The sequence below is a fragment of the Arvicanthis niloticus genome, chromosome 1 (genome assembly GCF_011762505.2).
Source record: "Arvicanthis niloticus isolate mArvNil1 chromosome 1, mArvNil1.pat.X, whole genome shotgun sequence".
NCBI classification, from domain to species: domain Eukaryota; kingdom Metazoa; phylum Chordata; class Mammalia; order Rodentia; family Muridae; genus Arvicanthis; species Arvicanthis niloticus.
Window position 1 is genome coordinate 28,758,699 of NC_047658.1, and position 17,112 is coordinate 28,775,810.

Below are 17,112 nucleotides of genomic sequence, written 5' to 3' on the forward strand. Positions count from 1 at the left end.
AGGGGAAGATAAGTATAATTGGAATATATTATATGAAATAGTGTGTTTTCCAAAAAAAAAAAAAAAGAAAGAAATGTCTGTATCCCAATAGCTAATATTGTTGCTCTATGAAGTCTCTTGAACTGGGCCTCCACAGTCTGCATGGCTTCCAATTCTATTGTCTTTGAAGCTCTTAGTAGGAAGGCTCAATCCCTGTTTGCATAATTCAACCACTTTGTATTCTGAAATGGAAACCATTTCATTTAAACAACCACAAAATGAAATCCTCTCCAAACCCATCAGTTCTATAAATATGTTCTCTAGTGATAATTGCCAGTTATAAATCCCAGCACATAGAACTTAAAATTTCATAAACTTCACCAAAGATTTCAAGAAGATTAAAAAAGATTTAGACAGCTTAGTGCCCAAGAGAGCAAATGACCAAGTAACGCTCAAGAAAACATAAACACAAGGCTTAAAGAAATGAAAAAGACAACTAAGAATTTATAAATAAGATTCAATCCAAAGATAGAAGCATTAAAGAGAAATTACACTGAAATGAAAATGGAAATGAAAAACTCAAAAATCTTCATGCACCAAGTAGACAATAAAATATTAGGAATTGAAGATAAAGTAGAGGAATTAGTTCATACAAAAAAAGAAAATGAAAAAATAAAGAAAATAATAGGAAATATACATATAAAAACTATGGAACATCGTGAAAAGACCAAATTTGGGCTTTTTAATTATGGGCATAGATGACAGAGAAGAATTCCAGATCAATAGAATAAACTAAATAAATCATCTACAAGATCATACAGGAAAACTCCCTCAAACTAAGAAGAGACACTCACACATATACATGCAGAACAACAAAATGACAAGACCAGAAAAGGATCTACCTATAGGTTGTCATAGTTAAAACCCTAAATATGCATGGTGGAAAAGAGCATTGGAAGCTGTGTGAGGAAAAAAAAAATCCACAAGTCAAATATAAAGAGAAACACAGCAAAATAGCAGCTGATTTTTCAATGGAGACTCTGAAAAGTCAGAAAAGGCTCAAGCAATACATTTCAAGTTCTAAATGACCACGAATGCCAACCTAAACCAAAAAAACTGTTTCCATAACACAACTTGGATATAAAAAATGTTAGTCCTATAAGGAATACTAGAAGCAATATTTCAAAATGGAGTTGAATATGCATGGCCAAGAGATACAAACAAACAAACCTGTGAAAATCACCATGATACCAAGAGCTATTTTCAGATTCAATACAATCCTAATTAAAATAGTCACAACATTCTTCACAGAAGAATCCTAAAATTCACTTGTAACTACAAAAGATGTGGGCAGCCAAAACAATACTGAGCAAAAAAATAAGGAAGAAATTATCATTCCAGACTTTGGAGGCATCATAATAATTTTCAATTAAAATAAAACTTGGTACTAGCAAAAAAAAAAGAAAGAAAAATATACAGACCAGTGGAACCAAATAAAAGATGCAAACATGACTACATATAACTACACTTACCTGATATTGGACAAAGATGTTACAAACACAGTAAAGACATTGCCAACTAATGATGATGGAAAAATTGGATATACACCTGTGCAAGAATCTAATTATACACATATCTACCTCCCTGTACAAATATTAAGTACAAATAGATACAAAACATTAACATGAAAGCAAAAATGTTGAACTAGATAGAAGAAAACAGAAGTAGTACCTTGTAGATATAGGTGTAGAAAATGACTTGAACAGGATTCCTTTTGCCAAGTAATTAAAATGAATAATTAATAAGCAGATTTTCATAAAACTAAAACAAAATCTATAACAGCTAGAAAAACAATTAGTCAAATGAACAAGATGCCCATAGACCAGGAGGAAATCTTATCTTGCTATATATTTGACAGAGAATAAATATTCAGAATATATAAAAAACTCAAAAAAACAGAGTCAAGAAAACAAATAGCACAATTTAAAAATAGGCTATGAATCTGAGCAGAGAGTTCTCAAAAGAAGAAAAATCACACACAAAAGTTCTCATTATTATTAGCCCTCAGGAAAATGCAAATTAAAACAAATTTAATATTGCATATCACCTAGGCAGAATAGCTAAGATTAATCATATATATATGTGTGTGTGTGTATACATATGTATACATATATACATATGTATATATATCGTGATGGATGAATGTAGCAAGAATGTGGAAAAAAAGGGAGCATACATTCAGTTAGCAATAGTCATGCCTCGGATAAACCTCATTGGCCACGATACTGCCACTGTGCAAAGCTGGGTCCATACATTCATTGATGGTAGGATTGCAAACTGATGTATTTTTACTCAATTGAAATTTGTAGGAAACATTTTCAAAAAGCTAAAAATAAATCTATCACATGACAACTCCTTGGCATATTCCCAAAGAACTCCACATTCTATCCCACAAACATTTGCACAAGCATGTTCATTGCTGCTCTATTTATGGTATCTAGGAAATGGGATAAACCTAAATGTCTTTAACTGAAGAATTGATAATGAAAATGTGATCCATATACACTATAAAATACTATTCAGGTGCAAAGAAAAATAAAATAATTAAATTTGCAAGTAGATAGAAATATAAAATATAATATTGGATAAGTTAACCCAGACACGAAAAGATGAATACCACATATCCTCTCTCATCTGCGGATCCTAGTTCCAAATCTTCAGATATGAGAATATACCCTGGAATAACTACAGAAACCAGGAAAGTAAAAAGGGATCAGGATGGGGGAGGACTTCGGAGAGTGAAATTATGAAACAGATAATATGGTGGGGAAAATTGGTTAGGAGTATTTCATTTCGGAAGGATAATGAGAATATACAAAGACAGGGAGGGAGAAAGGATAAATAACACTAAAGAAATAAGAAACTTGCAAACAGTGCATTGATTTACTTTATATTTAATGAAAATTACACACACACACTCACCCCTAATGGAGTTATATTATTATCACTCAGGGTGATAATACTTTCTCAGAATCCATAGACTAACAACCCTAGTACAAGGCATAAGAAACCTCCTCACATATTGTTCACCAAAAGAACTTCCCAACAATATTGGCTATTGATATATATTGCTATTGCCTTTAGTTGACTCCTGGCAATTGAAGACAAGTCCTCAATGCTGAGGACATCACACACTTTGCCCATAGAACTTTGAGTATTATAGCTGGAACAGACCCTAAAGCCTCTTTTTTATTTCCTTTTTTGAAAGAATTTTTTATTGGATATTTTATTTATTTACAATACAGATGTCATCTCCTTTCCCCATTTCCCTTCCCTAGAACCCCCTATCCTATACCCCCTCTCCCTTTATGCTTTTATACCATTTTGATTACATGCATGTATTAAGGTCAGTTCTAGGTTGAGGGTCTAGCAATACAATAGAGAGGTGCATTGCCTTTGATAATGCATATTCCATGATGGGTAAGGAAGGCATTCTTGTCAGAACGACCTAAGACAGGCTCAGTCTTGTTAACAAAATAAAAAAGGTTGAGAGGTGGAGAGCCTTTGGGGCTGCTTGGCAAGAAGCTGACATGGGCCAAGGACAAGGAAAGGGGCTACTTGACTGGAATATGACAATGGCTAAGGACAAGGAAGTAGGCTTCAAGCAGGAATCGGACATTAGACTAGAGCAAAGAAGTAATGTCAGGTAGGAGTCTAAATTGTAGGCTACAACAAAGAAGTAATCTCAGGCGGGAATCTAAATTTTAGGCTAAAACAAGGAAGTAGGCTTCAGACTTGAAAATGACCTTGGGCTAGGATAGGGAAGTAAGCTCAGATACTCTGGTCATCCTGATAAGCCTTTAGAAACAGTGATCATGGGAGTGTTCATGTAACTGGGTTTAATGCCTTAATTTTTCTTTGACTATTTCTGTTTATTGTATTGCTTGTTCCTAAAGCCTCTTTCTTAAGAACTAGCTTTCACGTGTTAACACAAAATCCATAGCTCTCCCCTGATGAAATAAGAGATATTCTATTCTAAGGCCATTTTGAAAGACCATGGCCCAGGAATAAATTCAGGATACCCTAAACTCCGTGTTTCCTTTTTGAAAGCAGTTTCATGACGTTTTAATATCTTTATATAACCAAGAAAGTCATAAGTCAACGCAAACTTAAAATATGTTGGAGAGTATATCAGAAAGGACATTCTATCAAGATGAGAAAATTATTCTATAAGCCCAAGATACTATCTGACTTTTGTGTTGAAGGAAACTGGTTGGGTTACACCCAACCAATGTACTGAAGTCAGGGACTCCTGTGGTTAAATTAGGGAAAGCCTAAAAAAAGTAGAGGAGGAGGGCAATCCTATAGGAAGACTAGCAGTCTCAACTAACCTGGACTCCCAAGATCTCTTAGACACTGAGCCATAAACCAGGCAGCATACTCTAGCTGTATGAGGCCCCTGGCACATATACAGCAGACAACTTCCTGGTCTAGCTTCAGTGAGAAAAGAGACACCTAACCTTGGACAGACTTGAGGCCCCAGGTAGTGGGGAAAGTTGGTGGGATGGGGTGTGGTAGCATGGGGGATGATGGGGACTGAAGAGGATGGAGAGGTAGGGGTAGGGACATTCTCTTAGTAACAGGGCAGGAGAAATGGGACGAGGAACTGTCAGAGGACAGACCAGGAGGGGGATAACGACTAGACTGTAAAAAAAGATTAAAGATAATTTTTTAAAAAGAGCAGACAGGAAAAAATAGTTTTACATTGTAGCTGTCTTAGTTTGATAATCATAACTCTATTTCCTTGTATACATCCCAATCTTCTAGCAACATAAACTGAGTTTTGCAGTTGTTTCACTACATAAAAACAGTTTTCTATACTAAAAAGAATTGATAAGGTTCTAGTAGTTTTATCTATTAGTCATAAGATGTCCGTTCTGACACAGAGATAGACAAAGAATGGTTGTTCTGGAGGGCTCGAAGTAACCCAAAATAAGGCAATAGCCTCTGGACTCCATGGGCTGGAGTTTTGGCTAAGAGGTGTGGTGAGAAGATATGAGAGGAGCCACAGGTACTGAGTGAGCCTGGAGTCCAGCATGTACCTTGGTATGTTAATAGGCACTATAGTCAGACAAGTGTTTCCATTTCCTTTGGACCTAACAGAAACTATGCCCAGGAAGTCTCAACATCACAAGGGAGGAGAAATAACACCAGGTCAAATTCCAAGAGAGATGAGAAAAATTCCATGGGACCCAAAAACGAAATGAAGAACTACAAACAAGTACAACTGCTGAGATGGAGAATTAGTTTTCTCCAGGGATGGACCCCTGATTGCATAACCAATACCAAGAGGTGAGCCTTGTAAACATATACATGCAAGGGAAGAAGAGACTCTGCAAGTGTATTCATATATTTATCTGTTTACCTAAGATCAATGTTTACAAAGAAGAGGCTGTAAACTTGGGATGAAAGAGGTGAACATGTGAGAAAGGGAAATGATGTAAACACATTTAAATTAAATACAAAATATTAACAATAAATGAAATGTTGTAGTTTTATCTTTATCCTTTCAAGCCTGAAGGGGTATAAGATATGGTAAGTATCATTTGTTTGAAGATAAGTAATTCTTGGGGATTAAAATTCTAAGAAAACTAATCATCCCTATGTTAAAGATTCTACAAGGCTGATTAATTGGTTAGAACTCTGTGACTGTGGAGACTTGCAATTAACCCTAGCCATCTTTATGGCCCGTAATTGTTTATTGGTTACCTCTGTGTCTGACATGATATCCTTTCAACTATCAGGTAAAATCTTTGGAATGTATTAACAAACAGTTAGCTTTACAACAACTCCAAAAGCAAGAATGCCCTTAGATGCCATATGGAACCTATAGTAAACATTCCCTGCTTTGCTGTAACTCACCAACTTGATAGTTTTACTGATGCACTTGGGAAATGCTGTGATTTATGACTTTCATTTGTTCTGTAAATACAAATGGGTACTCTAGCTAAATTTCATTTGTTCTATAAAATTTTACAGCCACTTCCCATTAGAACATATAATTTGGGACCACCTGAATCTGTGTTATCAGACCATAGTCACTTCTATTTAGCTCAAAAAATAAATGATCTCTTTCTCTCTGAAGTCAGTTGTTTGTATTGACAATTTTGGCACCCAATATGAGGACCCACAAATGATCGACTTTCCATTTAGGAAGTTTTTATTGCTTCAGACCTTTTTCAGTCTATTAGCCAACAGACACAACTTTTATTTGGTTGGTAGTTGGCTATTTTGCTTCCCATTTCTACTCGATTTTTAATTTCCTCCTCCTCCTCCTCCTCCTCCTCCTCCTCCTCCTCCTCCTCCTCCTCCTCCTCCTCCTCCTCCTCCTCCTCCTTTTCTTCTTCTTCTTCTTCTTCTTCTTCTTCTTCTTCTTCTTCTTCTTCTTCTTCTTCTTCTTCTTCTTCTTCTTCTTCTTCCTCTTCCTCTTCCTCTTCCTCTTCCTCCTCCTCCCCCTCCCCCTCCCCTTCCCCTTCCCCTTCCCCTTCCCCTTCTTCTTTCCCTTCCTCTTCCTCTTTTCTTCTTCTTCCTTGTCTCTTGAGTTTTAAAACATGGCCCCAGTCCCCGGTGCCCCTGGGGAGCAGAGAGCGGTGAGTGCGGAGTGACATGTCCTTCCAAAAAGTTGTGCAGCACAGCAAATTTCAGCATGTATTCGGTCGGCCGGTCAAGAATGAGCAATGCTATAAGGACATTTGAGTGTCCCGAGTTATCTGGGACAGTACCTTCTGTGCAGTCAACCCCAAGTTCCTGGCAGTGATTGTAGAAGCCAGTGGCTGGGGTCCTTTATGGTGTTTCCTTTAAATAAGACAGGCTGCACTGACAAAGCCTACACAACAGTGTGTGGGCACACGGGACCTGTTCTGGACATTGACTGGTGTCTCCCCAATGATGAAGTCATTGCCAGTGGATCAGAGGACTTCACGGTCATTGTGAGGCAGATTCAGAGAATGGGCTGACCTCCCCTCTGACAGAGCCAGTAGTGGTGCTTGAGGGGCCTACCAAGTGTGTGGCACCCCACAGCCCAAAATGTGCTTCTAAGTGCAGGTTGTGACAGTGTGGTGCTTCTCTGGAATGTGGGCACTGGCGAGGAGCTGTACCACCTGGACAGCTTGCACCCTGACCTCATCTACAACGTGAGCTAGAACCACAATGGCTGCCTTTTTTGCTCTGCTTGCAAGGCCAAGGGCATCGGAGTCGATTCTAGTCGGGGCACCGTAGCGACAGAACCCGGAGAAGGCTCAGGAGGTGGTCCGGCCCATGCAGGCCATCTTTCTGGCTAATGGGAAGGTGTTCACCACTGGTTTCAACAGCATAAGTGAATGGCAACTGGCACTCTGGGACTCAGAAAGCTTTGAGGAGCCCACGGCCCTGCAGGAGCTGGATTCAAGCAACGGGGCTCTACTGCCCTTCTATGACCCAGACACCAGTGTGTTCTATGTCTGTGGCAAGGGTGATTGATTCCAGCATCCGTTATTTTGAGATCACAGATAAGCCCCCTATATCCACTTCCTGAATACATTTACCAGCAAAGAACCCCAGAACAGTACAGGTAGAATACCTAAGAAAGGCTTGGAGGTCAGCAAGTGTGAAATTGCCAAGTTCTACAAACTGCATGAGCACAAGTATGACACAGCTGGACCTGAGGCTGCCCTTGAGGCAGAGGATTGGGTGAACGGTCAGGATGGTGATCCAATCCTCATCTCACTACAGGAATCCTATGTGCCCAGTAAACAACCGATCCTGAAGGTCAGTCGGCGCAAGGTACTATCTGACAGCAGGCCTGCCAGTTACAGCCGCTTCGGAGCCTCCACATCTAGTGCAGTTACTGATGCTCCCAGTGGCAATCTTGTTGGGGCTGGTGAAGCTGGGAAGCTGGAAGAGGTGATGCAGGAGATTCAGGCACTCTGGGTGCTGGTCAAGGAACAGGGGGAGCATATCAGCCTCCTGGAGGAGCAGCTGGGCTTCATGGAGAATCCAGATACATAAGACCACCAGGGACGTGCTCCCGACACTGCCTCCTTCCCCTCCAACCCTCCCCACCTAGCTTCTGTGGCCAGGTCACACCAGGCAGTTTGCTGCTCAGTGCTTCTGTGGCAAGTCATGGCCAAATGCACCTCTCCACAGCCTGGGGCCTAGGTTGGAAGCACCACCTGGTTTTTGGAAGATTTTGTACCAAGGCAAATTGCCAAGTACTTTAAGGGATCATCTCCTCGACCTACCCAAGCCACTGCCCCCTCATCAGAAAAAAACAAACAAACAAAAAACAAAACAAAAAAAAAACAGCAGAAATGGGCTCTATATTTTCATTCCAAATAAAAAGCTCTTTCTCAAGCACAAAAGAAAGAAAGAAACAAAGAAGCAAAGAAAGAAACAAAGAAGGAAAAAGGCCCCTTTTAGTTTAGCAATTTGTGAGCATCTGATAGTCATGATGACAAAGGTGAGGAGCCCTTGTTTCTTCTTGATCCACAGGGAGGAAGTGTCAGTAAACGTCTCTTTTGAATGTGCTATAGCCTTGAAAGGAAAACTCCAGAAAGCACACCTAATGCTTTGGTTAGAAGAAGCCATATTGGCTCAGGAAGGGTGATCACCCAGTGTTTTTCTCATTTATATATCATAAATGTGCAGAATAAATCTGAGACAATATAGTGGGAAGAATCAATAGGGACAACTACCAGGGTAGCTACTCTCTCTCTTTCTTTTATTAAACTAACAATATTTATTTTAAAATATACAACTCAGTATTGACATGTTTTAAGTCATCAAAATAATTTATAATACTTAAATGCCTCTTAAATATACATGATATCTTCTGAAGCTAAAATATGCACCCAGACAGTTTTTTAAATCTATTTGGAGCATTAAGCATGATAGAAGTAGAAAAAAATCTCTTATGAAGTCCTCTATGAAAGGAAATTGTGAAAAGTTCCTGATTAGACAGAAACTATTCCATTTACAAGGGAGAATACACAGCATAACTGTAGCTTCATAGAATGAATTGGGTAGTGTTCCTTCTGTTTCTATTTTGTGTAACAGTTTGAGGAGTATTGGTATTAGGTCTTCTTTGAAGGTCTGATAGAATTCTGCACTAAACCCATCTAGTCTTGGACTTTTTTGGTTGGGAGACTTTTAATGACTGCTTCTATTTCTTTAGGGGTTATGGGACTATTTAGCTGGTTTATCTGATCCTGATTTAACTTTGGTACCTGGTATTTGTCTAGAAAATTGTTCATTTCATCCAGATTTTCCAGTTTTGTTGAATATAGGCTTTTGTAGTGGGATCTGATGATTTTTTGAATTTCCTCAGTTTCTGTTGTTATATTTCCCTTTTCATTTTTGATTTTGTTAATTTGGATACTGTCTCTGTGTGCCTTCTGGTTAGTTTGGCTAAGGGTTTATCTATCTTGTTGATTTTCTCAAAGAACCAGCTCCTGGTTTTGTTGATTCTTTGTATAGTTCTTTTTGTTTCTACTTGGTTGATTTCAGCCCTGAGGTTGATCATTTCCAGCCATCTACTCCTCTTGGGTGTATTTGCTTCTTTTTCAGGTGTGCTGTCAATCTGCTTGTGTGTGCTCTCTTCAGTTTCTTTTCATAGGCACTTAGAGCTATGAGTTTTCCTCTTAGCACTTCTCTTATTGCGTCCCATAAGCTTGGGTATGTTGTGCCTTCATTTTCATTAAATTCTAAAAGTCTTTAATTTCTTTATTTCTTCCTTGACTAAGTTATCACTGAGTAGGACGTTGTTCAGCTTCCATATGTACATGGAATTTCTGTTGCTTCTTTTGCTATTGAAGACCAATCTTAGTCCATGGTGATCTGACAGTATGTATGGGATTATTTCAATCTTCTTGTTTCTGTTGAGTCCTGTTTTGTGACCAATTATATGGTCAGTTTTGGAGAAGGTACCATGAGGTGTTGAGAAGAAGGTTTTAGGATAAAATGTTTGATAGATATTTGTTAAATCTATTGGTCATAATGTCTGTTAGTTTCAATGTGTTTCTGTTTAGTTTGTGTTTCCATGATCTGTCCATTTATGAGAATGGGGTGTTGAAATCCTCCACTATTATTGTGCGAGGTACAATGTGTGCATTGAGCTTTAGTAAAGTTTCTTTTATGAATGTTGGTGCCCTTGCATTTGGAGCATAGATAGTCAGCATTGAGAGTTCATCTTGGTAGATTTTTCCTTTGATGAGTATGAAGTGTTCTTCTTTATCTTTTTAAATAACTTTTGGTTGAAAGTCAGATTTTATACGATATTAAATGGCTACTCCAGCTTGTTTCTTGGAACCATTTGCCTAGAAAACTCTTTTCCAGCCCTTTATTCTAATACAGCATCTGTCTTTGACACTGAGGTATGATTCCTGTGTGCAGCAAAATGCTGGGTCCTGTTTACGTATCCAGTTTGTTACTCTATATCTTTTTAGTGGGGAATTAATTTCATTGATGTTAAGATATTAAATAATAGTGATTGTTGCTTTCCATTATTTTTTGATGTTATTTTTATATTTCTGTGGCTATCTTCTTTTGTGTTTGTTGAAAAAAGATTACTTTCTTGCTTTTTCTAGGGTGTAGTTTCCCTCCTTGTGTTGAAGTTTGCCATCTATTATCCTTTGTAGGGCTGGACTTGTGGAAAGATATTTTGTAAATTTGGTTTTGTCATGGAATACCTTGGTTTCTCCATCTATGGCAATTGAGAATTTTGCTAGGTATAATAGCCTGGGCTGGCATTTGTATTCTCTTAGGGTCTGTATAACATCTGCCCAGGATCTTCTAGCTTTCATAGTCGCTGGTGAGAAATCTTGTGTAATTCTGATAGGTCTGCCTTTATATGTTACTTAACCTTTCCCCCTTACTGCTTTTAATATTCTCTGTTTTGTGTTTAGTGTTTTGACTATTATGTAATGGAAGGAATTTCTTCTCTGGTCCAATCTATTTGGAGTTTTGTAGGCCTCCATTTATGGGCATCTCTTTCTTAAGGTTAGGGAAGTTTTCTTCTATAATTTTGTTGAAGATATTTACTGGTCCTTTAAGTTGGGAATCTTCAATCTCTTTTATACCTATTATCCTTAGGTTTGGTCTTTTCATTGTGTCCTGGATTTCCTGGATGTCTTGGGTTAGGAGCTTTTTTTGTTTTTAATTTTTCATTTTCTTTGACTGCTGTGCCAATGTTTTTTATAGTATCTTCTACACCTGAGATTTTTTTTCTCCTATCGCTTGTATTTTGTTGGTGATGCTTGGGTCTATAACTCCTGATCTCTTCCTAGGTTTTCTATCTCCAGGGTTGTCTCCCTTTGTGATTTCTTTACTGTTTCTACTTCCATTTTAGATCCTGAATAGTTTTGTTCAATTCATTCACCAGTTTGGTTGGGTTTTCTTGTATTTATTTAAGGAATTTTTGTGTTTCCTCTTTAAGGGCTTCTAGCTGTTCCCCTGTGTTCTCCTGTATTTCTTTAAGGGAATTATTTATGTCCTTCTTAAAGTCCTCTAACATCATCATGCGATATAACTTTAAATCAGAGTCTCGCCTTTCTGGTGTGTTGGGGGTATCCATGGCTCACTGTGGTGGGAGAACTGGGCTCTGATGATACCAAGTAGCCTTGTTTTTTGTTGCTTATGTTCTTGTCCTTGCCTCTTGCCATCTGGTTATCTCTGGTGTTAGCTGGACTTACTGTCCCTGTCTGTGGCTCGTCCCTCCTACAAGCCTGTGTGTCAATACTCCTGGGAGACCAGTTCTTCCAGGGATGAATTTGGGTGTGGAGATCTGTGGCACAGGGTCAGCTCCAGGGTGCAGACAGAAACTGGAAGGAACTTGTTCCTTGCTGTTCCTTGGTTCTGGTGTCCTGATGGTTCTGGGCAGGTCCCTCTTGGACCAGGAATTTGAGTAGTGGTGGTCTTACCTGTGCTCACAGGTGTGTAGACACTCCTGGGAGATCAGCTCTCTCCCGATGGTATTTGGGTATGGAGCACTGCGACACAGGTTTAACTCCTTGCCCAGACAGAAACTGGCAGGGTAGCTATTCTTATACACAACTGATAAACTCTATCCAAATAACAAACTTCTCCAGCTAGCTTAGAAGGCTGTGATTTCCAGGAAGGTGGGAAGACACCAAACATTGTAAACAAATTGAAGAAAGAAAAAACATTTGAGGAAAAATGCAGTTGGGTACTTGAGCTAATTTTGTGTTCAACAATTACAGTAATTCAGCATGCAAGTATTTAGAAAACTTGGGAGATCTAACCTAAGATAACTTTTGTTGTGCTCAGTGGGGAATATCTGGTATTCTGAAATCATTTTGTTTGTCTTTTGTTCTTTGTTTCACAGTAGCCTAGATGCACTAGATGATAAAACTGATCTTTAAAGCATCTCAGAAAAATAAGAAATTGATAATTCACCCAGAAAGGTCAATAAGAGTATTAGAAACTGTATCAAAACAGAGATGGGGAGGAAAAGGGGATTAAACCATAGGAGATTAACGAAAAGTTAAAGGTTGTGTTGTGAACTAAATATAAATTCCAAGCAATCTAACTTTTCTCAGTTGCCATTTCATTTTTCATGCTTTCCACATTTTCCTTCTTCTCTCTTATCTAGTAATTCCCCATCAGAGGAAATAGACACATCAAAGATCATGGCCCCTTTTAAGATCGAGAATAGAGGGAGAAGAGATGCTGATGGGATCACACTCCCTGGGAGAAGCCGAGCTATGAATTTTGATAATGATCTGTCCATGATCATAGAAGAACCTACTGTAATTGCTTAAATGATTTCAGATTGCCTTACAGACTTACAAAACAGAATTTTCTAACGATTCCTAATTCAAAATTCCCACTGTGAAGTTGATTCCTGTCTGTTGCTTAGGTTTTAAACATGTGGAAGGAGAATTTGCATAGGTCTACATAACAAGTTTCATCTTCTGTCCCTGGCTTTTGTTTAGAAAAGCTCTAAGAGTCATAACTTTCTACTTTATTCCTGCTAAGAGTGAACTCTAAATTAATGTAATTGTTTCTTTCTGCCATCTTGTAACTAAAATAGCATGTGTTAAAACACAATCTGCTCTAAAAATTGCTAAAAATAAACAAGTATCAAACTTTGGCAGTTACATTGTTGCACATTTTAAAATTTAATTACTAATCTTGGTATGCCTAATTTAAAATATGTGCATGCCTATGCATGTAAATGTACTCAATTTTAGGATGCTTTGGAGTTTTTTTTTTACAGTCCCAATGTCTACAATTAACTCTTTAATGCCTGCATTTCAACTATGATTGACTTAGGGGAGACATTGGAATAATCTGTTTTATCAAAAGAAGCAGAAGCAGGAGCGAAGCCAGCAATTCAGCCCTACACATTGAGCTATAATTTTCTTAATTGATTGACATGGGAGGAACCAGCCCAGCAGGAGTGAAGTCACCACTGGACAGGTGGACTTGGTTTATATAAGGAAGCTGACTCAGCATGAGCCAGAGAAGAGTAAGCCAGTATTCAATGTTCCTCTATTGGTTTCTGCTTCAAGTTCCCGCCTTAAATTTCATTTATGATGTGATTCAGATAAATCCTTTTTTTTTCTCTATGTTGCTTTTGGTCATGATATTAATCACAGGAACAAACTGTAAAGCATGACAGAAACTGGTATCAAGAACTTGGGTCTGCTAGTACCTGCATTGAACCTGACCATGGCATTTTAGGGGAGAGGATTGTGTGAACTTTGAAACAAAAAGGATATGGAATATTTGGAGCTTAGTGGCCTGTTCTGCGGGTACTTGGTGGATGAGAACAGTAAAAAAGAAACACAAATGATAAAGGTCTGGCTTGTGGAGTTTCTGAGGACAGAAGAAACTCCCAAAGCTTTTTGTGCGATATTTTGGATGAAGAATACATGGAAGTAAAAACCTTGGCTGTTACGGGGACAATGGATACTGATTAGCTGGCACAGAAAATCATCTCTGATTAATAAGAGACCAGCATCAATGAGGCAAAACAGTCAGAAAAATATCCTCACAGCCTTCACACAGAAGCTGTGGTCTGAAGCATCCAAAGCCATATCTCAAGCTGCCAGTAGAACTGGGCAGTTTGTCCAAGTCCCTCATGGTGCTGGTAATGTATGAAGGGTCATAAAGTGTGGGGGAGACTTGGCATAACAGGGCAGAGTCAGCATACGTGAAGGTAAGTCTTTGATGAAGGAACAGTCTAAGTTACCACAGACATCTCAAATTATTGGAGATTCTAGGACCATATGATGTCCACTAAGGACAATAGGTGTGTCATGGAGCTAGCCTGAGGCTGCAGGACAAGCTATGTGTTCTGCAGATGGCAGAACTGGAGAAATGTCTTAAACTGTCTTCAATGTCTTTTGAAATAAGAATATTATGAATGAACCCAAGATGCTGGACCCCGAGCTATCAAAATTGATATACAGTGATAGATTTTAGGTTTCCCTTTGATTTAATTTTAACTATGCCCTTTTTTTAAAACTATGTTCTTCCCTTTTGAAGTAAGGATAAATTTTTAAAAACATAAAAGCCAACAGACCTTGAACTTTTAAAAACATCTTGAACTTTTAATGTGATGAAATATTTATGGATTGTAAAACTTTTAAAACATTGTGTTTTATATCATGGTAATAACATGAGATCTTGTGGGCAATAAACAAAATCGAATGGCTTAACATGATATGTTTATTTACTAAAAGTGTTAAGATGTGGCAAATAAGCTGTCAACCTGGGAATTTCTTAGATTGGACTGGCCTCAGGACATGTCCATAGAGCCTATATTTGTTGTTGATGATAATGATTAATTGATTGACTGGTTGGTTAGTTGATTGGTCGATTGATGTGATAGGGCCTAGCTACTATGGTCGGAGTCACCACTGAGTAAGTAGGCCTGGGTTGTATAAGAAAGCAGGGTAAGTATGAACCAGAGAGGGGCAACCTAGTAACTAGTGTTCCTCTATTGGCTTCTGTTTTAAGCTCCTGCCTTTAGTTCCTGCCTTGGCTGTCCTGTAAGCTAAAATAATCCTTATCCTCTCAAGTTGCTTTTAGTCATGGTGTTATCATAGCCACAGAATGCAAATCAGAAGACTTCAGCAATAATATCTTATACTCTATTTCTGGTGGACAACCACTTCAGGGTCAGTTACTTATACTGCTTTTGGCATTTCAAGGTCCTTTCCAACCTTGTCAATGGAGATTTTTTTGCTTGATAACCTACGACTTTTGGAAGCACCTTTAATCACCTCCATAGAGTACATATATTCAAACATTTTATTTTTTGATTAGCTTATCAAACTAGAGATGTCCTTACACCTTTTTCATTGTTCCATCTCCCACTTGTAGCATTCTCCTGTCTCTCCTCTACACTTTTTACATCAACTGTAAAAATCACCTATGGCAACAGAATTCATATTCTGTTTTTTAAATTATTCAATGAATTAGTATAAGTTTGTGACAGACTATATCATCTAAAAATAATTTAAAAATCTATACTCTACAAATGAGTTCATATTCAAAAACAAGAAATAAGGAAGGTTATTTTATTAAAAATAACAAAAAAAAAAAAACCAAAAAATTGAAGCCACATAGGCCAATTATTTCAAGAATTCATGATTCATCATTAAATGTGTCTTCATGTGTCACATAGTTCCATCATCAGGCATTGGAAAAAATTTAAATAATATTCATATTTTGACATTGAAAGTAGATAGGAAATATAAACCAATAATTATTGATGAAGTCAATTTTTTGTTTTTTTAAAAATAAGATTTTATAATATCTGCAAAATGTAAGAAATTCTAATTTTTGGCAAACTTTGTTTCTACATCATCCAATAATAATTATTGGCAGTTTACAAAAGAGTACATTTTTGGAGAAAAGACTTTGAAATGACACAATTGTTTTCTGACTTCTTCTGTAATGTGAGTATTTTTTTACTTCTCAAAGTTGTGATCAAGTATAATACCAAAACAATAGGACAATTAAAATTATTAGTTATGAGTAACAGTTAAAATAATTTAGTCACTAAGGTCAAGTGTTTCCTAATATTAGAACCAGCCATTTCACATGAGGTCATAGATGGAAGCAGATGCAGAGACCACAGCCACATACTAGGCAGAGAAAAACCACAGAAGAGAGGAGGAAGCATTGTAGGAGCCATAGGAGTCAAGGACACCACAGAATCAACTAAGTTTGACTCATAGGGGCCATGGAGACTGAGGCGGCAAACATAGACCTGGTCTAAGTTAGGTCTTCTGAGTATAACTAAGGTTGTGTACTGGTGGTCTTGTGGGACTCCCAACAATGGACTGGGTGGGTGTATCTGTCTTTTTCAACTGCACTTGGGACCCATTTTTTTCCTATTGGTTACCTTGTCCTGCCTTAATATGAAGGTTTGTGTCTAGTCTTATTGTAACTTGTTAGGCCATGATTGGTGGCTATCCCGGGGAGGTCCACTCTTTTATTTAAAGGTATATAGATGTAGATCTGGGGATGAGGAGATGTGGGAAGAAGGACTTGGAGGAGTGGAGGGAGGAGGAACTGTGATCATGATGTAATGTATGGGGGAAGAATAAAAGAAAAAATACAAAGAAAAACTAAAATGAAAGAATAATAAATCATCTCACATACTCTACCTATCAAATACCATATTTAATAAAATAGGGACAACTACTGACAAGAACACATTGTCAGACTGGCTAAAGATGATTTACAGGACAAATGAGTTAAAATGCCCTTTGCCCTCATGGACCAGATTTTCTATTTTAGGCTTCTTCCATTTTGGCCCAATAATGTTCATTATTATACTAACTTTAAGTGTAATTTTCCAATATATGATACATGTGTTAGATTACACACAGAGTATAAGAAAAAGAACAATCTTGTGTGGACCACAATGACCACAATGGTTATTATGGCTGAGGGATATCTTCACTTCTGCTGGTCCTTCTGTCTCTTAAACAGTTTAGTACTTACTCAGTGGCATGCTATCCAGATTCTAGGAATGGAAATCCTCAGTATCATAGTCTCCATAGGCACAAAATGTGAAGTTGGGCTAACTAGAGAAACTGAATACAAGTTTCCAGAATT

General features: G+C 37.9%; 1 protein-coding gene, 1 non-coding gene and 1 pseudogene across 2 annotated transcripts in view; 1 reads left to right on the forward strand and 2 right to left on the reverse strand.

Annotated features, from left to right (window-relative positions):
• Gabrg3 (gamma-aminobutyric acid type A receptor subunit gamma3) overlaps window positions 1-17,112 on the reverse strand; it is a 581,822-nt gene that overhangs the window by 241,555 nt on the left and 323,155 nt on the right. The window lies entirely within an intron of this gene.
• Window positions 2,139-2,282, reverse strand: LOC117701775 (U4 spliceosomal RNA). The gene has a single exon (XR_013108326.1). It is a non-coding gene; the product is annotated as a U4 spliceosomal RNA (small nuclear RNA).
• LOC117697143 (coronin-1B pseudogene) lies at window positions 6,646-8,025 on the forward strand (annotated as a pseudogene).